The 26,571-nt window shown below is 41.9% G+C and overlaps 1 protein-coding gene across 2 annotated transcripts in view; it reads left to right on the forward strand.

The window, feature by feature from the left end:
* LOC119658475 (probable G-protein coupled receptor B0563.6) overlaps positions 1-26,571 on the forward strand; it is a 167,831-nt gene that overhangs the window by 1,183 nt on the left and 140,077 nt on the right. The gene's annotated exons all lie outside the window — the stretch shown is intronic.

A 26,571-nucleotide genomic window follows, 5' to 3' on the forward strand; every position in this document is an offset into this window, starting at 1 on the left:
TTTTGTTGGAGAACAACTTTCCTGTGTGGGCATATGAAAATAAGACCGCCTTGGATACGCTCATATAAACTAAGTGGAATAATGACCATCGTCATGCCTTTGAATCCTTGAAATTGAATCATTAGACTTTCCCAGAGAAACTTGGCTCCTATTGTTTTCCTGTTCCTTTTATAGAATTATTCATTTTGTTTTGATGTAGGAATAAGTTGAATTATACGAGGTATGCAGCCCAATTCTAATTCTTGCTCTTTTGTTGCTGACAACAGTGACGGACAAGTAAAATGCTCTCATTTATTATATCCAGCCAGGATCGGAGCATGTTAGAACGGAAATTGAACAATTTCGGTTGGAATAATTTATAAGATGTTATTATTCGAGTTTATGTCAACGCATTTGGAATACGGAAATGAGGTTTCTTATGTTTTCGGGAAAGGAAAAGTGAATGAACTTACGTTAAATTTCTTTCATTGTGCTCCTCATCCAGACAGCCTAAATGTGTTAAACAATTTACGAACTTGAGGAAAAAAACCATAGCACGTGTATTGCGTTTTGACTTTGTAGAGCCATCCTTTGAACGTTTTTGCACTATTATCTTGCCCATTTAGTAAAGGACTTATTTAATCGCTCTTTGCCTTCTTAGTGTTATAAACGTCCTAGGCGTTGGGAAAAGAGTAGTCCTTTAAATATGCCTGAGGAAGCAGGCCTTTAGTCAGTTCAGTACGAATTTGAGGAGTTTATTGACAAATATTTCAAAATTTGAGATATACAAGTATCTGAAATCAGGCACGTCGACTTCTGCTACGCGCACAACCATAATGCAATTGCGATCTATAATGTAGTGTATCAAAGCCCACACGCAAATGTCATACTACTATCTTTTGACGTTTTAGGGTAAAGTAAATGCATACCATAAGCATATACCTAGACTTGGCTGATCCCAGTTTTGTTAGCCATAATGAGATTTATGTTCTCAATGGTACATCTTCGTTTGAAAAAGTGCTAATTCAAGTCCCTGGTCTGATGCTTCAAATGAATCTATTCTGAATAAAAGAAAATTTTGCCACCCAGCATTTGCGTTCCTGGAAATTTTTTTCCTTCCCATTTGAAACTTATGAGAAAGTTGCTCACTTCTCGCCAAATTTCATCAAAATATGTTTATCTATTTTGGGTAAGTTACGTGTAACAAGCAGGCGGTTTGGTGACTTAGGAACGAAAAAATTCAATATTTTTGAAAAAATATTTTCTGTTTTTGTGCAATAAAACCCGTACACACATCATGCTGGTTCATCTATTCGTCTGTCTTTCGGTCTGTTACATGTATTTAATCAGAAACAACTCAGCTCCGCAGAACAAACGCCGGATCTACAGCGGGCGTGTACGGGATTCGCTCCCACTAAAAATCACCTTCAGTCTCTTCAGCCCTAGCTTGACCACCATTTTGGTATTATTTCGCAGGGTAGGTTTGCCCTTAGGCGCTCGTCCTTCTCCTTCTTTAGGCTTTCCTCCTTCCCTGTTCCTTCAGTAACTCCTTCTGTATTTGGATGATTGCGCAGCAAACCGTAAACCAGTTCTCCTTCCGCCTCAACATATCCGCAACTAAGTTCTCCGGGGTCACTCTCCTGAGAATGTATGCATATGACCTCGTTTGGAAATGATAATCACCTTCGATCTTATCTTCCTCCGATCGTTTCTTTTCCGGGGTTTCACTTTGTTCCGGACTTCCGCATCCGCCTGTGAAGGTTTGGTCTCTTCTCTCGAGGTCACTATTGCAAGTTTCGGTCTCAGCTTCAGTCGAGTATTTTGAACAGGAGTGATTTGGGTCGCTTAATTCACTTTTTCAATCGACGGCTTTCCCCTCTTTCATCCTTGGCCTTACCGTACGACAAACGGATGCCTCTTACCAAGGCCCTTATATTCTGGTGAATTTTCCTGAGCACCTTTATGAATTCGCACGCCTCCATGATCATTTTACCTAGGGCAGTAAAGACAACTCTATCGTTGCCTAAAATATCGCTCAAGTGATTCGGAGCCAAAGATTTTCCCTACGCACTTCCCATGGGGGTAGCGATCGCGGGGGCTTGTGCCCGTATGGGAGGGGATCTGCGAAGAATTGAGTTTCTTTTGAATGGGTTCGTTGTTCGAGCCAGTTCCAGTGCCTCCCGTACGCTTGTAGCATTAGATGCCACAATAGCCAAGGTTTTCGCCACCGAGGCACTACGGTCGTTGGATATCGACTCTCGAGAGCCTGCTTGTCCACTCCCAAAAACCGCCGGTGCTGGGTTTTCGAAGCCCTGCACCGTAACTTTATTCTCCTTATGTTCCTTCATGTTTTTTTTTCTGGATATCCTTGCTATAGGCAATTTTTATCCACGGGCAGGTTTTTTGCTTCCACCTACCCGGTCCATACACACACCTCTCCGGATGCGTGCCATGACACATTCGTCGAGCATTCCCTTATCCGCACGAAGGGACACGCCTGATGGAAGATTTAGCAACTCCAGACAGTGGTGCTATATAAGTACGTTTTAAAAACTCACACGTTTCCAAATCACAAATTCATACTAAAATTGCCAAGTGCAATTTTGGGAAATCTGGTGTAGTTCCCGCCCTTATCAACAATTTTACAGACAGTCTGTCTGCGACCCCTTCCATTCGTGTTCTGTGTGCGGTAAACCTGGAGCAATCCAATTTGAGATGCTTCACCTTCCATTACCATATCTTGGGGGTAGGTAGGTAGGTAGGTATCAGTGGCCGCTCCGAGGAGCCCAATTAGCGCATTGGTGCGCCGTTTTGATGCCACAAACTCCTAAGACCGTGACTGTTGTTATAGGAACAGGGAAGCAGAGTCCAGCTGGCTCGGATCTTCAGAGCCAGCCCGTAGCGTTCACGAAAGAAAGCAGCTCTCCGACCCTGCAGCCAGAAATCTCACTAAGGTCCCCAAAGAATGGTTTACTCAGTGTCCGCAGCCTGACTCGAGCCGGAGCCGGGCAATCGCAGAGAAAGTGCATGAGGGTTTCCCTTCCTTCTCCGCAGCTTCGGCAATGCGAGTTGTAGGGTAAGCCGAGCCTAGCGGCATGGTCCCCTATGGGCCAGTGCCCCGTGCAGACCGCCGTAATCTTGAATGCATTTGCACGCGTCTGGCACAGGAGCTCTCGTGATCGGGCTATGTTATAACCGGGCCAAATTGTCCTTGATTCGGCACAGCTTGTAAGCCTTCGCCATCTCAGGCCCGCGGCTGCTAGGTAGTGCGAGTAGACTCGGCCCCCAACAGCCGCCAGCGGAACACCGACTGTATTCCCCGAGGGACTGCCAAGAGCAGAGCCTTGCCTGGCCAATCCGTCAGCCCGCTCATTCCCCTCTATGTTCCTATGCCCGGGAACCCAGAGGAGAGTGATCTTGAGCGTGCCGCCCAGATGGTTGAGCGTGTCTCTGCACTGCCCCACCAACCGGGAAGATGTCGTCGTTGAGTACAAGGCCTTGATGGCCGCTTGGCTGCCGGTCAGAATGGCTATGTTACGCTTGGGGCTTGAATCACGCTCCAGCCATCGACAGACTTCCAATATCGCCAGTACTTCCGCCTGGAATACACTGGCGAAACCTGGGAGACCATACTACTTGGATACACCGTGTGTATTCGAGAAAACCCCCGCGCCCACTCCATAGGCCATCTTTGATCCGTCCGTAAAGAATACCGTGTCATAGTCTTGCAACACGCCGCCGGTTTTCCACTTTGCCCTGGTTGGAAGGTCCACAGCAAAGTTTCTCGTGAAGTTCAGCTTGCGTGTGACATAGTCCGTGGGGGTTGCCCAGATTTCTTGAGGTATTTCATCTAGAATGTTGCTGTGGCCGTAGGACTTCGCTGCCCAGCATCCGGACTCACGTAGTCTGACGGCACTGCACGCTGCAACATATTTGATGTGGAGGTCTAGGGGGAGGAGATGCAGGAGTACATTGAGAGAATCTGCCGGGCAGGACTGCACAGCCCCCGTAGCACCTGCACACGCGGTTCTTTGAATCCTATTAAGCTTCGTTCTATTGTATTTCGTCTTCAAAGCCTGCCACCATACAATAGATCCGTACGTCAGGATCGGACGCACTACAGCGGTGTACATCCAGAGAACCATCCTCGGCCGGAGACCCCATTTCTTCGCAAAGGTTCTCTTACAGGCATAGAAGGCTATACAGGCCTTCTTAACCCTCAGTTTTATGTTCAACCTCCAATTTAGCTTAGGATTCAGGATTACACCCAGATACTTTACATTAGAGGAAAGAACCAATCTTTGTTCATTCAGCCGTGGTAGATGGAATTCAGGTATCCTTGTCTTGGTGGTGAATAGCATCAGTTGCGTTTGGAAGGGTTTATGCTGAGTCCGCATCTTGCGGCCCACAGGCATACCTTTCGCAACGCTCCTTCCATGATGTCGCTCATAATGGACAGAAACATCCCTGATACTAATATCACCAAGTCGTCGGCATATGCAACCACCTTCACGCCGCTGCTGTCCAATGTACGTAAAATTTTGTCCATTACTATTAACCAGAGCACCGGTGAGATAGCACCACCCTGGGGCGTGCCTTTATTCACAGCTCTGGTCAAGTGGTTGCCTCCCAGATCGGACTGGATTATCCTGGTACTCAGCATGGATATAATCCAATGCGTGAGATACCCCTCCAATCCAATACCGGTCAAGGCTTCCTTGATGGCGTTGGTACTGACGTTGTTGAAAGCTCCTTCTATATCCAAGAAGGCAGCAAGGGTATACTGCTTGTACTGCAGCGACCGCTCAACCGTACCAATTACCTCGTGGAGGGCGGTTTGTGTGGATTTTCCTTTGAGGTAGGCATGCTGGGACTTAGAGAAAGGCATTCTTTCCATAATCGTCCTTAAGTGAATTCCAGGACGCGTTCTAGGGTCTTCAGCACGAAAGAGGTCAGGCTGATTGGCCGAAAGTCCTTCGCGGACTCATGACTTCGCCTGCCGGCTTTCGGTATGAAAACCACCCGTGCGCGCCTCCAGGACTGCGGTACGTATCCTAAAGTGATGCAGCTTCGGTAAATCTCAACAAGCCACGGCACAACCCTTTCCTGCTGCTTCTGTAGCATAACTGGCATTATACCATCTGGGCCTGGAGATTTGTATGCGGAGAAGCTGTTTATAGCCCAGCCGATCCTATCCCCGGTAATTACCGATTTGATAGTCTCGCACAGCTGGGGTTGCCGCAAACCCTCCAAGCGAGGTTCTGACTCACAGTCCTCCTCGCTGGGGGGAAAGTGCGTTTGCACCAGCAGCTCCAAGGTTTCACTAGAAGATTCCGTCCAGGAGCCTTCCGACTTTTTAAGGAAGGATGAACTCTTATGTTCCTTGGACAGAATCTTATTGAGCCTCGCGGATTCACTAGTGCTTTCAATGTTCTGACAATAGTCTAGCCAAGACCGCCTCTTGGCGGTCCTGACAGCCGACTTGTACTTCTTTAGGCAGTCCTTGTATGGCTGCCAGTATTTTTGCCTGTAGCAGATGTTGAAGATTTCTCTGGTCAGCTTCCTGAGACTAGAGAGATCTTCGTTCCACCACGGTGGCAGGGTCTTTTTGCTGTACTTAGCAGAGCACGAGACTTTGAAGGCGGTATCAAAAGTCTTCTCCAGAGCACCGACCTTTGACTCCAGTTCGTCTGTCGTGCCAATCCTACCAATTTGTGCACCGGAGAGTTTGTTCTTAATTACCTGACCAAACTTTCTCCAGTCGATCCTCCTGGGGTCTCTAAAGGGCTTGGAGACCTCTGCGGCGAGATCTAGACTGAAAAGTATCCAACTGTGGTCAGAGAAGGATCTCTGGTCAGACACTCTCCAGTCCTCCACCCTAAGAATCCCGTTGTCGGTTATTTGGGTGATATCAAGGACCTCCTCCCAACCGTCACAGTTCTCCGAGCAGGGGAAATGAAAGGTTGGTGTACTGCCCCTGTTACACACCGATAGATTTGAAGTAATAATAAAATCAAGGAATGACTCACCTCTTTCGTTGATTTCGGAGCTGCCCCAAAGCGTATGCCTTGCATTTGCGTCGCAGCCTATCAGCAGGTTGGCTTTCTTTGGTGTTATGGTGTTCGTCAGATGTTGTAGTTCTTCTGGCGGAGCTGATCGGTCGTGAGCCATGTACGCCGAGGAAATATACACGTTCTCTGCCCCCACCTGCTCCAGCTTGACCACAACTAAGTCACTGGAACTCAGGCCCGGGCACAGGAAAGCGTGCAGACTCTTCCTCGCAAGAATACATGCTCTAGGTTTAGCCTGATCAGCGTCTCCTGTGCTGTGGAATAAATTAAAATATTTGCTTATCTTGGACAGCATGATTGCTCGTCATGACCAAATCGATGTAAATAAGCACGATAACATCCACGTCACTTAAGAATTGTGTCAACTCGTAGCTTAATTACCCATGCCTTCATTCAACCATCTTTGAATGCCAGGAATGATGTGGTATGTAGACCAGTTTGTGACTCGCCCCATCTCTTTTGGCACTCTGCGATAGATTCCTACCGTGCTAGCTGCTGTCGAAATACGCTAGATTCCCCAATTGCATACGTTTTGGCATAGACTCCATTCGCCAAGGTGTCTGTGGGAAGCATTCCTGCTAGTACATATGCTGCTTCCCCTGATATTGTCCGATATGCACTGCATACCCGGAATCCACTCAGCCTATACCTCGTTCCGAGTTCTCTATAGTTTACTCTGTTATCCAGAACAGTTGCCCAAACTGGAACTGCGTAGAGTAGCATGGAGCTGACTATCCTAGAAACTTGAAAATGTCGACTTTATCTTGGCCCACCAATGTTCGGTAGTGTCCTCGAGATTGTTGCAGCGATGTTCACTGCGCACTTCATTCAAGACCGTTACGATAGACTACAGTGCAATATAGGAGGCAATGTGGTCATCATTGCGCTCCATAAACCTCAGCAAATTCTAGACCTTGGGATTCACTGGAGGAGACTGCCTCACCCAACCGCTGTGTTCAGTTCGGCAGTTTCGACAAAAGATCAACACATCCCTATTGAACTTGGATACTTAAGTACGTTTGTGATCAGTGAACAAGCTGATAATAGATATTAGCAAATGCCACTTGATATATCACTCTGAACCCCTCTCAGATCTAGGTGTAACTTTTGACGACGAGTTTCGTTTGCGATTAACCTCGAAAAAGATCACTGAACTGCCATCCTTTTAGATATACTTCCCATGACTTTCTGATGAGGACGGGGTTGACTCCATGCATGGTGCGAGGCAGCTGACTAGGAGTTTCCCTGACTATCGGAGTTCCCGAAAGCGGTTAAAAAAAGGTTCGGTAACATAAGGGTACGTTACAGATGTCTGATGGCTATGCCGATGGAAACTGATGACGAAGCCCAAGGCATCGGCGTGGGATCATATTTGTTTTTAATTCGTATACCATTAGGCTTAGGTTTAATTTCTGGAGGGCAGATTTATCTAGAGCTTTCCTGGGTGGCTTCGAAGATTTCCTCACTACGTTAACGACCTACGGGGTACGTTCAAAAAGTAAGTGTACTGAGGCTCTCGTAGCCATAGGCAATAGTTTTTTGACATGCTGACAACATTACCGTATAGCCTGACTCCTTCTCTTTCAAATTCATAACCACAATTTCAGCCAAAATATATAGCATTGCATCGCATACGATGAATGTCGCCAAACGACTCTTGGACTCTTCTGGAAGGGACGTTTTGAATCATCCCCGCATTTCCTTGAATTGGCGCCTGCAGATTATTATCGGTTCACTTTGCTGAAGGTATTCGTACGTTGTTGGAAAAAGGTTTCCAACGAACGAAAAGGTGACGAAGTTAGTGATAGAGCTGAGAGGACGGACATAGACAAATTGATCCCCCACCTCACCATCTGCCCCGAAATGGATGGCAACTATGTTGTCTATGTCTTTGATGAGTGGTTGTTGTTCTCAAGATAAACTGCTCCACAACTACTACTATCTGAATTATATTTGGGAGTACCCACTGAGCAAAAAGAATCTCGCTTTAAATTTTGAGCTGAAATTTCCCATTTCAATATATTTTCTGTTCCCGTCGAAGCTAACATCGCTTTTCGATGATAGGTTGGCTACGAGTCAGCCACACAAATACCAGTTTAAGTAGATTTTGCTATTTGGCTACAGTTGACTCCAGGAGGGACATCCAACGTCCTTTGCCCTACACGTTGCTTTATGCAGACGATTTCCTTGAGTCTTATAGAAAAGCTGATCTCGAGCAACTTATTTAAGAATGGAATGATCCTCCCAGATTGAACCTGAATAATACTGAATTTTTGACTATCACGAATGCTCCCAAACGAAGCAAAACTTATTAGGGACTCATTCGTAAAGCTATATCCACTTATCCTAAATTCATAGAACTTTTAATGTTTGATTGTGGGCAGTTCCTTAGTTCACATTATTGACAAAAAACAAGAGGACAACTCTTAAAAATTCACAAACTGTATTTTTCCTCTATCGGGAAAAGGGTTGAAACCATGGGCCACCATCCCAAAGGAGACTCTCTCCATACTTCGAATGATGGTAACAACGTCTGACCCATATTTCTATGTACCTAAAGTGGTAAAAGGAGTCGTAAAGACATCTCTCATCGACAACTTTTTCAATATTTTATGAGAAAACTGTGATTGTTTGCTTGTTTTTATAAAAGTGAACAGAACTTCCTATGTTCCAAATAATGTCTAAATGACGCCCGGTGGTCCCATAAGAGGCTCATAGCCGATTTGGATGGTTCTACTGCAATTACTGTTGGGAAATCAATACCAGCCAAACGAACTCAATTAGATCAACAATATCATGCAGTTGGTGTACATACCTATATTATATACATCGATTTTATGGGTTTATCATTGAATACTTAAGGAGAATTAACCCATGTCGCGATATCAGATATGTCGCAGCGTTGTCGGTTAGAATCCCATTTCCTCGCATTTTAACTACAACATGTTGAAACATAAATTTTGGAGGAAAGCCATCAACAGTACACGTTTTCCCAGTAGCACCATTCGGCAAAAATCAGTAGTTTTTACAGAAAATGTTCTGTTTCCAAGGAGTTTTGTCATTACTCTGTCAACATATGTATAAGTTAACATCTACCAGAATGACCTTTGTACCTGATGTTATAATTTAAGTGTCAATAAAAAAAATCTGCCGCTGCGAACACGTTACGTAAATAACTTTCCATTCGTTTCTCAAGATAGAATCCAGGAGTCCGAATAATACGGCGAACATTGGCCAAAATACCATGGAAATTTTCCGAATCGGAAAATATCCCTCCTTCTGAGGCAAAATATTCTCGATGAAAATCTGGCGTCGACGTTGAATTTTGATTGGATTCTAATTTTATTTGGAACCTTTGGAATCTTATTTCCTTGTGCAAATTTATCTGCGTATTTAGGGTGGGTGAGAATCCAAGGGGGTACTTTCCGGTTTTGTACTTTCTTTTTTGAAAATTTACATTTTATAACCTTTTCCATTTTCTAAGTTTGTAAGTTTACTTTGTTCATTGCGGAATTTTATTATTTTGAATCTACAGTGGAAAGATCTTTTAGGTTTAAGTCTGTCAATAGGTTACATAGTTAGCATAAAACTTAAATAATTGTAACATGCGGATTGTACTTGATGCTTTTTATGTTGGCGAGATTGAAATAGTGGCCTACACCGTTCTGCTGGATTTAAAGGCGGAATTTGAATTTATTTTTATTCCAATCTGGAAGGAACCTGAATTGCTCCAATTTTTCCTAATAGCACAGATGACAACAATGATGGGATGATTAGTTGAGGTAGAACGAAAATTATATTTACGGTGTGAATTGTTCGGCAGAAAGAACGAGTTCGTATTCCAGTAACAGAAATGTATTTAAAATGCTCGGGTTAAATAAATCCCTGCCCCTTTGCAGGTGGGGTAATTTCAAATACACTTATCTGCAGGTTGGAAAAAAAAGCTGAGAACGAAAACGCTCTAGACACAAACTTATTCCCTGGAATTTGAGAGTACCATTTGTAGAAAAAATATTTTTTCAATTAAGGAGCTGATTTTCTCTGCTATAATCTTCAAGTATCAGCAATGCCATGGAATGGAAAAATCAGATCTTTGCCGGCAAACAATCTCTCAAACAACTCTGAGATAAATACACATCAGTCTGCAAACTACAATTCTATAAAGAATTAAAGGTAAAGACTGGATGACTTTAAACTTCATAAGGTTTGAAATTGTACTATTCTACCTCAAGGTTGGCCTTTGAGCATATTTAGAAGCACTGTAAAACATATAGTCTATAGGTGCTCAAAAAGGGCATCCAAGTTGACTTCTGTTAAGCATAGAGGCTAACCTATAAAGCAAACCAAAGAGCTGGTGACCTTCAACCCTTTAGATTCGCAGGTAATTAAGTGCTAGTTATTTCAGGGAGCCCAGAAACTCGTTGACATGTTCGCTTACCTTTTTGTTAGGCAGTTCGGCAAGGTTGCCTTGTTTTTGTTTGTTTAACTCGATACCCCCAAAGGGCATTACAAACTAGAATACAACCGAAGTAGCATTTAAAAGTTTCGCGATTTAAACGCAATAAAAGGAACGAAAAAAATCCTGCGAACCTGTATGCCATGATCAGGAGTAAGGATAGCTTCAACTTGAAAGGCTAGAGGCCGCTGCAGCATTTCAGGATGTTGCTAAAGAAAGAACAAATGGGACTAGTATTGGATAATAGTCACTGAGGAAACTATCGACATCGGACAGTCAAGTAAAATGAGAAGAAAATGGAATTTAAGGTCCGATATGAATAACCTTCAGGAGTTGTCTAATTTGACGACTGGTTCAAACTCTCCTATTGGAAAGCATGGCTTCAGGATCGCCAATTGCGCCATCGTGAAGCATTATATAGCGAGTATTTCAGTAGATTCGCGTAGACAACTGATAAAATGGACAAAGAAAATGGACCTCTTCCTTCTTCATTCTGGTTTCTATAACGTGTCTTGCGCAGGAAACACACCTTGAAGCATTCTCCTTCATCGTTAAATTGGATTCTCTGTTGAGGTCTAAAGCGAATTCCTGAGAGCGTGTACAGAAATTTAGTAAATGAATCCATAACATTCGTTATGCATTTCTGGCAACTCCAGAATTTCAATCTTCAATCAAGGATGAGATTTCATCTGGAGTATGTGCTAATATATGACTATTACAACTTAATTCACTTGTCCGCCGTATTCCGTTGGCTGCGGAAATTATGTCTAACATATTTGCAATACAACGTATGCGAGGAATCAGCGGTCCTTTGTCGAATGCCATCAGACCGTCCACGCAGTACAATTTTCAATGACAGAAGCAAGTCTGTCGTCCTGACCTATGCCAACGCTCCATCTCAGGCAGGTTCCGCCTCGTCTTCTTTTCCTATCATAGATCCTTGCAGACTTTCCCGGCGGGACCATCCTCATCCGTACGGATTAGATGACCCGCTCACCACGATCTATGACTTCTCTTCGATCGCCGATGTTTTCATTTTCGATATGATGGAACCAATCGCCCATGGCCTCCATTACCGTGAGGATGCTTTTAGTACTTTTAGCAGCTGGCTAGAGAGAGAAAGAGAGCACTAGGCTGTCGTACAGAAGGTCGCGGTTCAAATCTCACTGGTGGCAGTGGATTTTGTATCGTAACTCCACGTCGGATACCAGTTGACTCAGCTGTGAATGAGTACCTGAGTCAAATCAAGGCAATAATCTCGGGCGAGCGTAATGCCGACCACATTGCCTCCTACAGTCTACTGTGGTGTACCGCTACGGTCTTGAATGAAGTGCTCTAACACACTTCAAGGCCCTGACCCAATTGTTGCTCCAATGATTATTATTAGAAGCGAGAGGTATATTAGGTTCTAGATACGAAGTTAGTACGTCAACCGCAAAGAAATACAATAGTGAAACATCGCTTCTACAGATGCGTCAAGCAATTTCATAGAAAAGCGACCATTGAGTTGGGGCTTGAGAATGCATTAAAAGTTTCCTCTGGTTGTCCCAAAATGGGTAACAATTTGAGAGCCAGCAAATTTTAAAACTTTTCTCTTACCAAAACGTCAACCACGCTTCATATAGGGACTGGCCTCCCGCCGAAGACAATCAGCCATCCAAAAGACTGGTCTCTGTAAAATGCCCACCCTCCTCAACAACGATAAGGAGCCTCCCCAGAATGCTCGCTTTCTCAAACTCGAGGGGGATTTCCGACGATATGTATGCTTCTGGACATAAGCAAAGCAATATGGTGGGACTCTGGAGAGTACTCCTCTCCTCTTTGCGGAAAAGTGCTTTTGTACTCCGCAAAGCCAAGTAGTAGCAGACGCGAAACTAACCATGTGGTGAAGTACGGTCCTGGCGGGACACAATTGAACACTCCCGATATTGTGAAGAACATGCTTTCTACGAGCCATGCCATTCAGGGAAGGATTCCTAGTAGTGATCATGATGGGTAATCTAAAGGACAAGGTAGGTTCTGACAACACCTTGCTCGGCGGCCGTAATGATAACAGGGTGAAATTTGCGAATTCCTGCAATTTCCACCGCCTCGTCATTGGTGGCACATTATTTGAGCAAAGAGCATGCCATAAGATCAGTTGGATTTCAACTCACGAGCACCGCTACCGCACGAGCAATCAGATTGGAGACTTTGCGATCAGCGGTAAATTTAAGGGTTGTGTCCTGGATATACGTAGGAAGATAGGCGCTGAAATCTGCCTCGAAAGGGATCAGCATCTGATGGTCGTTTGTGTTGGCTAGCGTATAGCGTTGTGGTAGGGTTGGAGAGTTGCGACTTTCCAAGTTCAAAATCGACCGCTTATATGATCCAACTGTCGCTCAACATTGGGAAAGTTATCTTGCTGATCGGACAGCGGATACACTGAATAACTGCTCTGAGAATATCGATAAGCCTTGGAATGCCATCAGAAATTTTCTTTACTCGGGTGTTATGCAGGACGTTAATCACGATAAAAGGTGTGGCTGACTGCGGAACCGTGGACTGAGTAACGAATGGGATTGAAGGCTGTATTGACCACTGAGGGTGATAGCATAGGTGAAGTGGTCGAACGACAATGCCGTCCGAAATCTACAAAGTTCAACACAGCGCATCCCATGTCAAAAGGGAATTAGTTGTAAAGTACATACCGCATTACGAAAGAATTTGCATGTGGTACCAAATCTTTCGATGGTCCTGTGAATAATATTAAGGTTATACTCCTCATTCACAATAACGAGCAGCTGAAGGTGTGGAACAAAAACACTTCACCACAGTTTTTAACCATATTACACACATCCGAGGGAGTTCCTCTTCTAGTGGATTAAATAGTTAGTTCCCATAACATACGGATACGAACTGCTTTTGCCAGCAGAATTGAAATCATCTCAACCATCAATGCATTGTAATGGAGTAGTCCCACCTGGTTTCAAAGTCTACTCGGAAAGTTGTTTATCGTTGCACCTGCGATTTCTTCAGATCTGCTACTTCCACTCATATGGAAATTCTGGGAATCCGAAACTTTTCCTGGAGAGTGGAAGGTGATAATATAATGGAACATCGCAAAAAAAATACCTGAAATAATTCTGGAACGCATGAGACAACACCTCGAAAGCTTGATTGACAGAGAGAAGGTTTGCTTCCGCTTCAGATCCTTCTACTTTGACCATATCGAATTTCTACGGATAATTTTGGAAGAGTGCGTGGAGTTTAGATCTTCGTTGCGTCTGCTCTTCATCGGTTTCGATAAAATTGTCGATAGTGTAAAAGGAAGTAGACCTGAGGGGCATTTCGGAAAAACTGATAGCTATTATCAGGGCGGCATATGGTAGCGCAAAATGTTACGTGCTGTTGAGAAATTTAAGGTCTAAAGCTGTTGAGTTCTATTTTTGTGATCGGTAGCGTTTTTCATAGTGCCTTGTCCGGAAGATGTTGAAGAACTCAATGGACTATAATGTGTTTTCTCAAACACTTGGACTACGCTGATGACATCTTTTTGCGCGCCACCAGCTTATGAACCTTGCCTTGCTCTTGATTTGGAAAGGGAGGCAAATAGGCAAGATAAACACCAGACGTGGTTTCTGCCCATGGTGGATCGAACTGGATGTCGCTAGATCTATTGTCTCTGTCCTGTCTAAAATCAGGAAATGGAGTTACTTTAACACCAAGATCAGGGTGAGACTGTTCTGTGCTAGTATTCTTTCTGTAGTGCTATAGTGGATTAGTACACAGAAAATTGTAACTACTGCCACTCGAAGGATCCAAGCAATCGTCAGCCTCTGTCTGCGACGTATAATCGGTGTGCGGTGGTAGGCGCGACGTGATCTGAAGGTGGAAGTGGCAATGGTTAGGTCACACATTAAGAAGGCACTTCCACTTCCCTTGAATGCTACTTCAGCTTCCATCCACCTAATCAGAATATTCGGATACTGAACGATCCAATAGTATTCTTCCAATTAGCCAAAGACTTGGGTTAAGTATATTAAAGCTAGTTTTCGAAAAACACGTTTTCTTCTTACACGTTCTTGAACATGTGTTTAGAAGAGGAACATGATCTGGATCGGAAAGTTTTCCTGGCCACCTTACTATACGCTGTCGCCAGCCAAAAGCACTACAATGATTAAGGCGATCGATGCGTCCATAAGACAACTTTCAGTACACTAATGCTAGAATTGTACTTGCAGACGAATTGTCAGTACCCGTAGAAATTTTATTTGATAGCCACAGTTGCATAAATATTACGACACTGACGAAAAAACACCCGAAAAAGGAAGCTAAGGACAGCTCTGGATATCATCTATCCGGTTTTAGATTTGTCAAACACCGCCATGTTACAATGTTTCAATCAAACAGATATTTAGGGAAATTTATCGGATTCCCAGAGTTACAATCACTTCGTTGTAACTAATGAAGATAGGATTTACCAGTATCAAAAACACGACAAAAGAATGCCTTGGTAGACTTATAAACCAATTCCTGGGTGATGAGGGATGCGTTAAATTGTCTTTAAGGGGGTCATCCCGTGTGAAGGCCGTTTTTTGCCTTTTTTGAAAAATTATTTTGAAGGACTGGATAAAGATAGAAACGTGAATTTTTCACCATATATTTATTGATATCTCTAGTATATGTGATAAATTTTTTAGCTTGATTTCGTAGCTAATTTTTGGAATAGGTGTTAATTTATGCACCCATCTCCAAAAAAAGGTGTTTTTCTGCTGCCACGCTGGAGGGCGCTGTGTTCATCTGAGGGAAAAAAAGTAAACGGCATTTTAATGTGGACAATATTCCACGGTCCGCAAACTAGGATAATTCGAAAATATTAAAAGGTAAATTTTTGGTGAGATTTTAAACTTAATTTTTTTGATTTTGGTGTTTTTTACGGCTTTTTTTATGAATAAAAAAAACTACCAGTCCGATTGCAATTATCCTAGTTTGCGGGCCGTAGAAATATGTACTAAAGAAGCCGTGGAAATTTCAAAGAATTTGGTTGGATAGATTTTGAGGTATGGTGGCAGCCGATTTTCAAGATGCAGTTTCGAGAAAAAAGCATTTGAAAATTTAAATGTGATTATCAACAGTAAAATTTTAGCTCACCATTAATCTGCTATCTCTGGTCCATAGAGAGCACCCTCCGTTTCATCAGAAAAGTCTTGTAAGGCCGATTGTTGCTCTCTGGTTTCAATTGTGGCTCTTTTAGCGAGGTCAGTCGATCGCCGTTCGGACCGCGAAATTCGCGCTTCATTTAGGCGGTCGGCATAAACCTGACATATGTGACCAACTTGACATCCCATTGTCACTAGGATTTTGAGAATGCCATTGAATCCTTCATTGAAAATAATTACAGCCAGAAAGTGACTATTTCTACATCCTTGGCCCCAGAATGAAGGTGTTTAGGAGCGAAAGTCCAAATCAATGCATTTAACGACTCATTGTTATTCTGGGTCCCTGCTCCTAAACATTTGTTCAAGAGATCATCTCGTGACAAATCTTCGTAGATTGGTTTGATTACTGTTTGAACTTCTTCAGTCAAAGATGCCTTCTCGTGGTGGAAACTTTGGAAGCTTTGCGCCATTTGCACCAATTTTCCTGCTGGACAATTTTGATGCTGAGGATTTTCGTCTGTAGAACATTTATGGAAGAAAGTTGCCCAAATTTCTTGCTTCATTCCTTTTATCGAATTTGCGTGTCGACGAATAGCTAGCCCAAAAAATGTAGTGAAGTCGTTAATAACTTTATCAGTAAGTTTTCCAGCCCCATTTCCACCAATGCCTTTGTGATTCTTCTTTGTATTTCTAAGCCGCGTTCCCATTCTTTTCTTGACATGTCCTACGTATTCCTTTTTCACTACTACATATATTTTATTATTTGCAGAAATTTGCAGAAATACCGGAGGAAACTCCAGCAAAATCCAATATACAATATACAAAACTTGTTGCAATTGGAACATCCATGTTCATGCTTGCTAAAAGTTTCTTTGCGTTGTTGATGCGAAGTCCTTTTTCTTCTCTGATAAGTATCGATTCCCATGAAATACTCGTTTTTTAGGGCGAACATGACGTTGAACGTTAAAGCGATCTCCCTTCGTACGATCCATTTAAAAAAATCACTGAACACACAAACAGCACAATACTTACAACAAAATATAACTGAGTATAACTTGAACGCCTTTCAGTGCTCACTCTAGACTGGACTATCCTTTTTGTTCCAAACAGCAAATAAGTTTAGATAATTGATTGGTTTTCCATCCTTTTATATGTATACCTGTGTTCGAATTTATAAGGCTCAGGTAAAAAACTAACAGGTAAAAAAAGATTCGATGCTCTTTCCCATCGAGTACTCTAGTCGCGGCTGCAAACTCCTTACCTGTTTAACCCTGTAATTTCTGAAGGACTGGGAATATCGGAATATCCCTTTGCCCACATATTCTCCACTATATATAGATACAATTCGATCGATCGAAATCGATTTCTCCAACCCGACACACGGGATGACCCCCTTAAATTCATCCCGCCACGTCAAAAGCATCTGAGATTCAACTATTACTAACTATAAATCTTTAACGTCATCGGATCGTCTACATAGTGTCCTATTCCTCCTTCCGCCCCTTCCTCTTTTATTCTCCATATTATTTTAGGTCTATTAGCAGCGTCTTCAGCATTATCTGAAGTATGGTTTTCTCTAATACTGAATAATTTTTGCCATAAACTACAGCAGAAACAAAAAGTCTAATTTTACCAGGTCTCATAGAGAATGAAAAGTTATTTTTGGAGTGAGTTAGGTAGCCAGTCCTTTACGTGAAAGGCAAAGGAAGGAGTTACCTTTGTTGGCTACAATTATCTTCTTTTAGCAATTATTATTTTATTTTCTCATCTTGCAGGGAGTTCCTTTTGTGTTCAGTTCTAATGCAATTCGAGAGGCAACTATAAAATGCAGTTTTTGTGCTTTGGTGATTCCAGGGTGACATTTTTCGTTATCCATGCTTGAATGCTCCGATATGATGAAAACCACGGTAATTTTTCTATCTTTTAGTTAAGTTCAGACTAAAACGTACTCACTACATTTTCCAGATAACAATTTGTGGGTGGAATTTCCTCAAATTTTTCCATCACCTCTTCTTTAATGCGAAAGAGAGTAATTTCGGGGCTTAAATCACCATTGTATGTTGATGGCAGTAAAATTAGCAATTGCTACGGAAGATTGAAAATTTAGATTTCGTCACAATTTCCTCGTCTCATTCTTATTTTGAAGCACTTTTGTGAACTTGTAAAGAGTTGATAGATGGTCTTAATGAAGTTTGGGAAACTTGGGGATGGGGGTGGCAAACAGGGAAATGTGAAAACTAGCTTCCTCTCAGTTGATTCGGCAAATTTCACAGCAAACTAGCTTAGTGGTTTGAGCGAGAATTCATGGTTAAATTGAAAATTTGGCAACTATTAACATATTGGTTTTCTTAGTGGTATTCAAAAAACACAATTAATTGCCTGTTCAAAATTCAAATCATATTTAAAGGTAAAATCTGGGCGTGGAAGCCTTGCCGCTATATTTGAACCCAATTAAGGTGCCCTTAAATTTAAAAGGAAACTATTTCTAAAAAGCTGGCTGACAGCTTCGTGCAGGGCAAAGGCAACTCGTCAAACGCTGCCTCACCTTTGCCTGGAAGCATTGTGACCGAAAGTAGTGACAGATGGTAGTATATAATATAATGTTTGCAATTATATATAAATGGAACGATTACCATCTGTCGCTACTTTCGGTCACGCTGCTGCCCGGGCGAAGCTGAGGCAGCATCTGATGAGTTGCTTCTGCCCTAGACGAAACCGTCAGTCAATTTTTTCAATAAACTTGGGTGTTCAACCCAAAAAGGAGGAATCCATGGAACACAAGCGGAAATAAGTTGTTTCCCAAGTGGTCCGGTCCGTCATCAAATGGATGCGGACTCAGGACTCCTAGCATTCTCAACAAAAAACTATTTTTGTTGCACCCCAAACGGGAACTTTCTTCTTTATCAGAAAACATTATAAAGCCTCAACCGCAACAAATGAAAAATCTTTTTGCTTTCGCTCAATCTCAGAATCTCATGTATATATATTTCTCAATATTATTTTCATGCACTTCCTACTGCCTTTTAATTTTTTTCTGTGACATCAAAGGAGTTCTCTCCAGATTGTACAGGGATAGTAATAAACTTATTCAAACAAGAGAATATTATTCTGGTATCAAGTGTAGGACAGACGGCGAGGGATGAATATGATTTACATCGGATCAGAAGCAATAGCAAGTGGACACAACTAGCACTCTATGCCTCCCTTGAGAGCTTTCCGTCATTTTATTCTTCATGATTTTATCTTCCTGTTATTCTGTACGAGTACATCCAATTTATTTACAGGAGCTACATTAACAAATTTCAGTTTGCCAACGATTCCATTCTAACTCTAGCAAATGCTTCGTAAATCATCTGATAGCTGTTTCGCTCGAAAATCCGAGATATATTTTTCCCTCGCCATTACTCTATTATTATGTATTCTACCCTATAATTGCAATATTGCCTGCCAAACTCGTGCCTACAGCCAGAGTTTTAGCCAATTTTCTAGTATTTCCTTCGAAATGAATCAAAAATTAATTGCCTTTCAAGCAAGGACCTTCTAATTATTTCACTGAGAATAGAATTTTAGCAAAGTTCATGACCTTGGGTTCAAATGTAAATTTTTGAGTCCTGTTTCAAGTTCAAAAACTTCTATAGAAAGGAAAAGTTACCCCCACCATTGGGATGCTAGGAACAACAACTCTTTTTAAGGTTTTGTTTGTAAAACAAAACCTTATTAAAATCGGTTTACTGTCTGTCTGTCTATCCGTCTGTCTGTCTGTCTGTCTGTCTGTCTGTCTGTCTGTCTGTCTGTCTGTCCGTCACACGCATTTTTCTCGGAGACGGTTATAGCGATTGACACCAAACTTGGTAGAAAGGTGGGAACTGTGAACGCTCATGCATATCGTGAGTTACATCCTCTTACTACGAATTTAAGGGGGGGTCCCCATACATGTAAAAGGGGAGTGTACATTTTTTTTTCATCAAATATAGTCATGTGGGGTATCAAATTAAAGGTCTCGGTGAGTACTTTTCGAAGCCGGTCTTAGTTTTGATTTTTGCTGAAAAGGTGGGGAGCGCGGGGGGTTCAAAGTGGCCATTTTTAAAACGAACCCATTATCAGGAACTACCCAACCGAAAAATCTGGAAAAAATCAGGGGGCTGCCACTATATGGTGCCTAGGCTCCAAAATACCTTCCATATCGATACCTGTTCAAATAAAGTTAATAATAGTATATTACTATAATTTTTAGTAATTTACAGGAAAACCCCCCTTAAGTTCACCTTAGAATCACAAAATTTTGCAGCAATGTAGGCTACAGTATAGATCATGATCCTGCCAAATTTGGTGCAAATTGCATTATTACTAACAAAGTTATACTAGGTCAAATCTGCGCTCCTCTGCAAATTCAAGACTATGTCAATATCACTTGAAAGTGGCTATTTTCACATAATATATGCATATTTTACGTGCTACATGCTAATGGGGCAAATGCACACCCAAATCTCTTTATAAAAGAAATACACAAAACCTTTCATACCTGAAGCGTCTAGCTTCCGGTTTCCCGACTTGTTTTGTTTTGAATACGAAGCCAGTCTTGGAACGAGATAGGCATCAACTGGTTGACTGAAAACACCAAAATATTCTGACTAAGTTCAATTATGATATATATGTCGACCTGAAAGGACGTTTTTATTTCATACCCTCATGTCTGATGCTACATACCATTAAGGTTGGGTGGTCATTGTTCAACGCTAAAAGGAGCATTAAGCTCAGAATATTTATTAAAAAAATTGGACCACTTTTATTGCAAAATTTAATTTCTTCAATGTGATTGACATGATTGGCCACATCTCTAATGGTGGCTGGAAAATTTGGGACAATGAGGAGTGAAATATCCATTGAAACGATGACATGATGAGGTGGAATTATTATACCGTAACTAAATATTTCAAACTGACATCGTAATTTTGATTTAAGCAGACAGTATTAAAAAAGTAATCGTGTCTCTGCCAAAATGATACCTTCACCTCCGTAGCGGGGTGTGCATTCACCTTAATGGTAAACAATAGATAACATTTGCAGTTTGCGGAGGACAATGGACAGTTTAAAGAACTTGGGGGTTGGGAATGTTTCTGGCAGACCTTCATCGGATAGTTCCAAACTGTCAATATACTTATGTAAGGTCACACAGTTCAACTCCTTTTCAGACAATTCCGCTAACGAAACTGTTCACACATTCCTGTTCTTTTAGAATTCATCTCCGAGGTTCAAGGTAATAAGGAAACTTCAGCTTGACATGTCTGGTGTTCATATCATAATTCTGTTTTGAATTAGGACAATAGTGAGTCTGTATCCATGAAGTGGGTTGTACCATCTGAAAAGAATCTGCTCCTGAAGTCTTTGAATTCAAGTATGGTCAGATGGATCAAGAAAGGCGGGAAGCTGCATGTCCTCAATGTCTCCTGTTCATTTTGCAGGAATTGCAGACCGATACCTCTCGCAGTACAAAACAATATTAGCTTTACTTGAGCCAGCTTTCAATGGCTTGTAGCTAAAATAACATCAATGCTTCGAAGTCAGCAGAAGGAACACTGTATGGCCCTGGAATCGAAAACTCGGCAACGAAAGCCATTCGTGTTACTACCACTTTCTCGCCTTTTTCATATAGAAATATCATCGTCTCATGGCAAATCTGACATTTACCAGGGAGTCGAGGATTGCTTTTTCTAGAGCCGTTTAAATAGACGGTTAGTGGCAGTGAGTGGTATCGAAAGTGACTCCTTTTGGGTCGGCAAAGCGGAGGCAAGAACCCCCTACTGCATTGCCGACGGTGAGACCACCTCCGTCGATGCACTGCACTGCCGCGGACATATCTGGCGGCCTGGCACGAGGCCGGCGTGATGCACTTCCTTTTTCCTTTCCGACGGGCGGAGGGTGCGCCGGCCACAATATTTGTACAAAGAGAGGAGTCAGTCCAAAGGATGAAACCGAACGTGATTTGAAGTCGGATTAACTATTTGTAACCGAAAATTTTGACTTTGCGTACAGTGAGCTTGTTGAAGCCGAGAATGGAACACCTTGGTATGAAGGTACCGTCGGCACGGTTTAGAGTCTTCTTGATGTGAATGATGCTGGATAGGTTTGAGTTGATAGTAACGCCAAGATAACTTGGTTCCCTGTTCGGATGAGACACGTATGGATTCTTGACCTTAGTTTTCTGATGTCCAAGCCAGCTTTGTTGTCATCTTCATTTCAACTTCAACTTGACAAAGCAGCAGTAGAGCTCGATGAAATATAAATTCAGACGAGTGCTGTCACCTTTACTACTTTTTGTGGTAGTGTAAAAAATAAGGTCATCGGCATATTGAAGGAGCTTGATTGGGTCGAGAATGGCAGCCGGTTTTGGGGTATCCGCAGAAAAATGTACGAAAAAGGTTGCAAAGAGGACTAAGCCTTGCGGGATTCTAGGTGGATGTAAGGAGAAATGTAAATTACAGTTGTTTCCACACTTTTACTTGGGATTACCGTCCCTCTAGAAAGCTAAGGATTAACATCAAGAAGTTAATGAATTATAGGTGTCTTGCGATTGATTCAGAGAAAGAGACTAATGGATGCAGAATATTTAAAGCATTTACAGATTTAAGTGGTTTGTGTCAAGTTTCCTGGATTGAACTAGAAGATCTGCTGGATGGAAAGGGTGTTGGAAAGAGAATGTCTATCTCTAATTAACCGCCGCGGTAAGGTTTTCTTGTCAGAAATGACGTCACGAAAGTTGACGGAGCGGGTTGCCACCAATTTATCACATACATCCTAAATTGTATTAGTATATTGGTGAACAGTATGGTCAATTAGCTCGTCGGGAAACTTTCTGGTCCCGCTGAAGTTGGAACGGGAACAACTTGTCTTTCAGGAATCGACTTATGAGCCTAAAATCTGGGCCTATGGAAACCGGTGGGCAAATGGCACGATCAAGGAGTTGGATACCAAGGATGATGGCATCCTAGATACTAAATTTCCTAGATACTAGTATTGCTGGAGCAAGGTTTGGAGGACTTTGATTAGGATGGTGCCTGGCTGTACGGAAAAAATTCAAGTTTGGAAAGGAAGGTTTGCCATCTGGATTCGCACTGGAGCGCTATTTGTCGGTCATGTTCGCTCTATATTCCTGAAAACACATTCAGAGCAAAACTAAATTGGTTACCTTAATTGAATTTATCGACAGATCGGCGTAAGATTTTCTTTCCAAGGCTTACTATATATTTCATTTGCAAACTCAAAATACCTTGGTTTTTTTTAAGTGAGAAATAGTTCGATTGCAAGATGCATCTCAGAGGTATATATGTATATGGTCCTTTCTAAGAACATTCTCACACAGTCCAAGAGAGACTTTCTAAACCCGCCATGTAATAGATGATTCACGGGATCAACATGAAATTTCCGAGGGATGTGAAGTAAAAAGAAGGGCTTGACTTGGCTGGAGGACGTTGAGGGATTCAATGAAGCCTCTTTCCTCAAATACCTCAATTACGTTGATGATATTTGCTTACTCCTTCAGGTATTTTACCAAATTGTGATCCTTGGCTAGGTAGCTCAGAATTTGGGTATGGGGTTGCAAAACCTATCAATAAAACCGAAGCTTTTATTCAAATGGGCTATCTTCCTATTTGAATTGAGAACCATTGTTTCTGCTAACGTTGGTTCCTGTTTCGGCTATATGGAGTACTCTTGTCCAACACAATGCCTCACCGGGTGCTTAGTCGGCTTAGGTACCAACCATTGGTAGAATAGTTAATAAGAGGACAGTAGCGGCAGTGGATAGGTCACACTTTGCTAAAAGAGGAAAACTTTATTTTTTACTATGCCATGAAATTGCGTACACTACCCCAGTATGGACGGCCTTGAAAACACGATATCCTACCCTGTGTGGCATATATGTGCAAATGACGTGCAATACCTTAGAGAAAGAATTATGGCATACATATACATATGTATGTAACTGGCAGTTACGTTATAAGTCTGGATGTGCTACTGGTCGCAATTGCCTGTGCCATAAGGATTTTACTTAGTCTTTTCCACATTTCATCGAATCAAATTTACGCGAGAAATGTACCGAACCGAATCATAGCAATACATAACGACTGCCTTACTAGTCAATACGGGGTAGTCGATAATAATGATACTGTCAAGGAAAGTTGCATCCCTAGAAGAACTGTTATGCCCATTAAATAGTCATAATATAACTATTGAATATTGTATGTCAATGAAGCTTATAACCAACAAGAATTTTAATATGTTCCCGGCTTCCAAAGTATTTGAGCCCGGTATTCTCCCAGATATCTTGACGGGTTTATAGCAAGTGTCAGACACTGTCCCTAAACTCATATAAAGGTTTTGTCACTCTGCAGAGCCTCTATGGTCCGGAGGCTTTTTTTGGTGAGGTGTAAACAATCCTTGAAGCGGCGTGGTTCGTATCCCATCTATGAGCGCCCTACATTGCTCCATTCCTGCAAAGTTCATTCCCTTTTCATTTTCCAATGACGTAGCCATGAACCCGTTTGCGATTCCACATATGGGTACTGGCATATATAGCAGCGTTGCTGCTCATTTGCTGGTCACCTCAAACGCTGAGTCAACACCTCTCACCCAACATGACCTAGAACCCAGAGTATCCAGACCTGGACTATGACATTTTTCTTCAAACACCTCGACTACACTGATAACATCTACTTGCTCTCTCACCAGGTTATGAACCTTGCCCAAATAGCACTGGATTTAAAAAGAGAGGCAAGTAGATTTGGACTGAAGATAAACACCAACAAAACTAAAGTTCGCAGTCTGACCATCACACTCTCCTTAATTGAATTAATGGACAGAGCTTCGAAGGCCTCGATCAATTTTTATATCTAGGAAGCATGGTTTCTGTCGACGATGGTACCGAACTCGATGTTGGCGGACGCATTAACAGCGCTAGATCCGCTTTCGCTGTCTTGTCTTAAATTTGGAGATGCAATTATTTGAATACCAACATCAAGTTGTGACTGCTCTATGCTAGTGTCCTTTCTGTATTGCTATGTGAGAGTAGTACTTAAAAACTCCAAACCTTTGTCAACAACTGTCTGCGTCGTGTCATCGAAGTGCGCCGACCTGATACTATCTCAAACGGAGAACTTGGTCGGCGCACTGGCGTAGCACTCGCACGTACTCTGATGGGATAGTGAAAGTGGCAGTGGATGGGTCATACATTGAAGAGGGGCGACAATTGTATTGCTGGCCTCGCCATACAGTGTAATCAAACTTTCCGAAAATGGCCAACGAGGGGGTCGCCCAGAGGCACTTAACACAGAGCTGTACAGAAATAGAGGAGCTTAAGTGCAATTCAGGTAATCACGAACGCTGTGGTTAGCGCTCAATACACCACTAAGGGGCAAATGCGAACCAAGCTTATATAGGTATATATTTCCGATTACACGTTAGGGTTATGCTTAAATTGTAAGGGTCATATATTTCTTATGCATTTTGTTTGTGGTTTCTTCATTAGAATGAATTCGTTTGAATAATTTGAAAATCTATTACACTTAAATGTCTATGTCTACTCCAATTGGCCACGAGATGCCAAGGCAGTGAAAACTCCATATGCTGCATCTCCAGACAATCTGACGAATTGAAGAGAATATCAGATGAAGATACAATCTAATAAGGTTTTTCTCAGTATATCGCGCATCCAGGGTAGTTGAGTATTTTCCTTTTCAGGGATATAGCCTTCCTTGATTTTCACGCGATACCAGGAGATAATCGGATTTTAAGGTGCATGTTGATGCAAGTCTTAATGAGGCAGATTTAATACCGTGTCTTCTAAGGGGTCGTAGTACTAAAGACGAGACTTATCTTTTTAATCTGACTAGCGAAGCGGCCAGTAAACACGAATCGGTAGATTATCTCCAATTTTCCTAAATATTTGACAGATCTACACTCCTTATTGAAAATAATTAGCTGGATTTTCCTGGTAATCACCTGATCCCCGTACTTATCGCACACTAATTCGACTTAACATCAATGAATTTTGAGCCAAGACCATTCATTTTAAAAGCACTGTCTCTAACAACCGAGGAATCCACACAGCCACCGAGAGGAATTATATTTTCAATTATTTACAGATCCAAAATTTAATTTTTGGAAAATTTGTTTCATAAAGTGATCCTAACGCTTTGCATGCCTGCGGGGGGTTTCAACAGAAACGCTTTCTTGTATTTCATGCATGACTTTCAATTTATATTTTCAGACAAAGTAAGAACATCCCTCGCCCTCCCCATGCATATATGTATCTCTAGATATGTACATGGAAATGAACTCTTCATTTAATTTGTTTTCAACTCCATTCCCGGAACAATCCTTGTTCAAATAAAATTTTTCATTGAAATTGCCAGTCATTAATTTAAGCAGTCCTCAAATGTCAAGGTACCATCCCTAAATAATGTTCCTACTTTTATTCGAAATAATACCATAACGGCGCATTTTTCATATCAATGATATATCTTGAACTTCTTTCATAGTCATCTACCGTTCGTCGCGTAGCTAGGATGCTCGAATTTATGATCTACTCTTATCTAGACTTATGGAAGCATAAAAGCCAGGAGATACTTCAGAGTCTCTCTTGTGATTTATTATTCAAATATCCATTTAAGTACGGCCATTTAACCGATTCTTCCGTTGTATCTGAACGCGCTCATAATCGAGTTTCTAATGGCCCATGTGATTTTTTTGTATCTTGTTCAGCGTTTAAGGGAATAGAGTGCCTTCAACAGTCAGCTTTTGTGTAATATATACGCAAGTGAGTAAATTACAAAAATCATTACAATAGTCACTTTTCGCAGAAGAGAAGAATATGCATACGTAGTATCTAAATTTTTAAAAAAAATAAGCTAAATGTTATGTTAAGATA

Source organism: Hermetia illucens, chromosome 5 (genome assembly GCF_905115235.1).
Source record: "Hermetia illucens chromosome 5, iHerIll2.2.curated.20191125, whole genome shotgun sequence".
In the NCBI taxonomy this organism is placed as follows: Eukaryota; Metazoa; Arthropoda; class Insecta; order Diptera; family Stratiomyidae; genus Hermetia; species Hermetia illucens.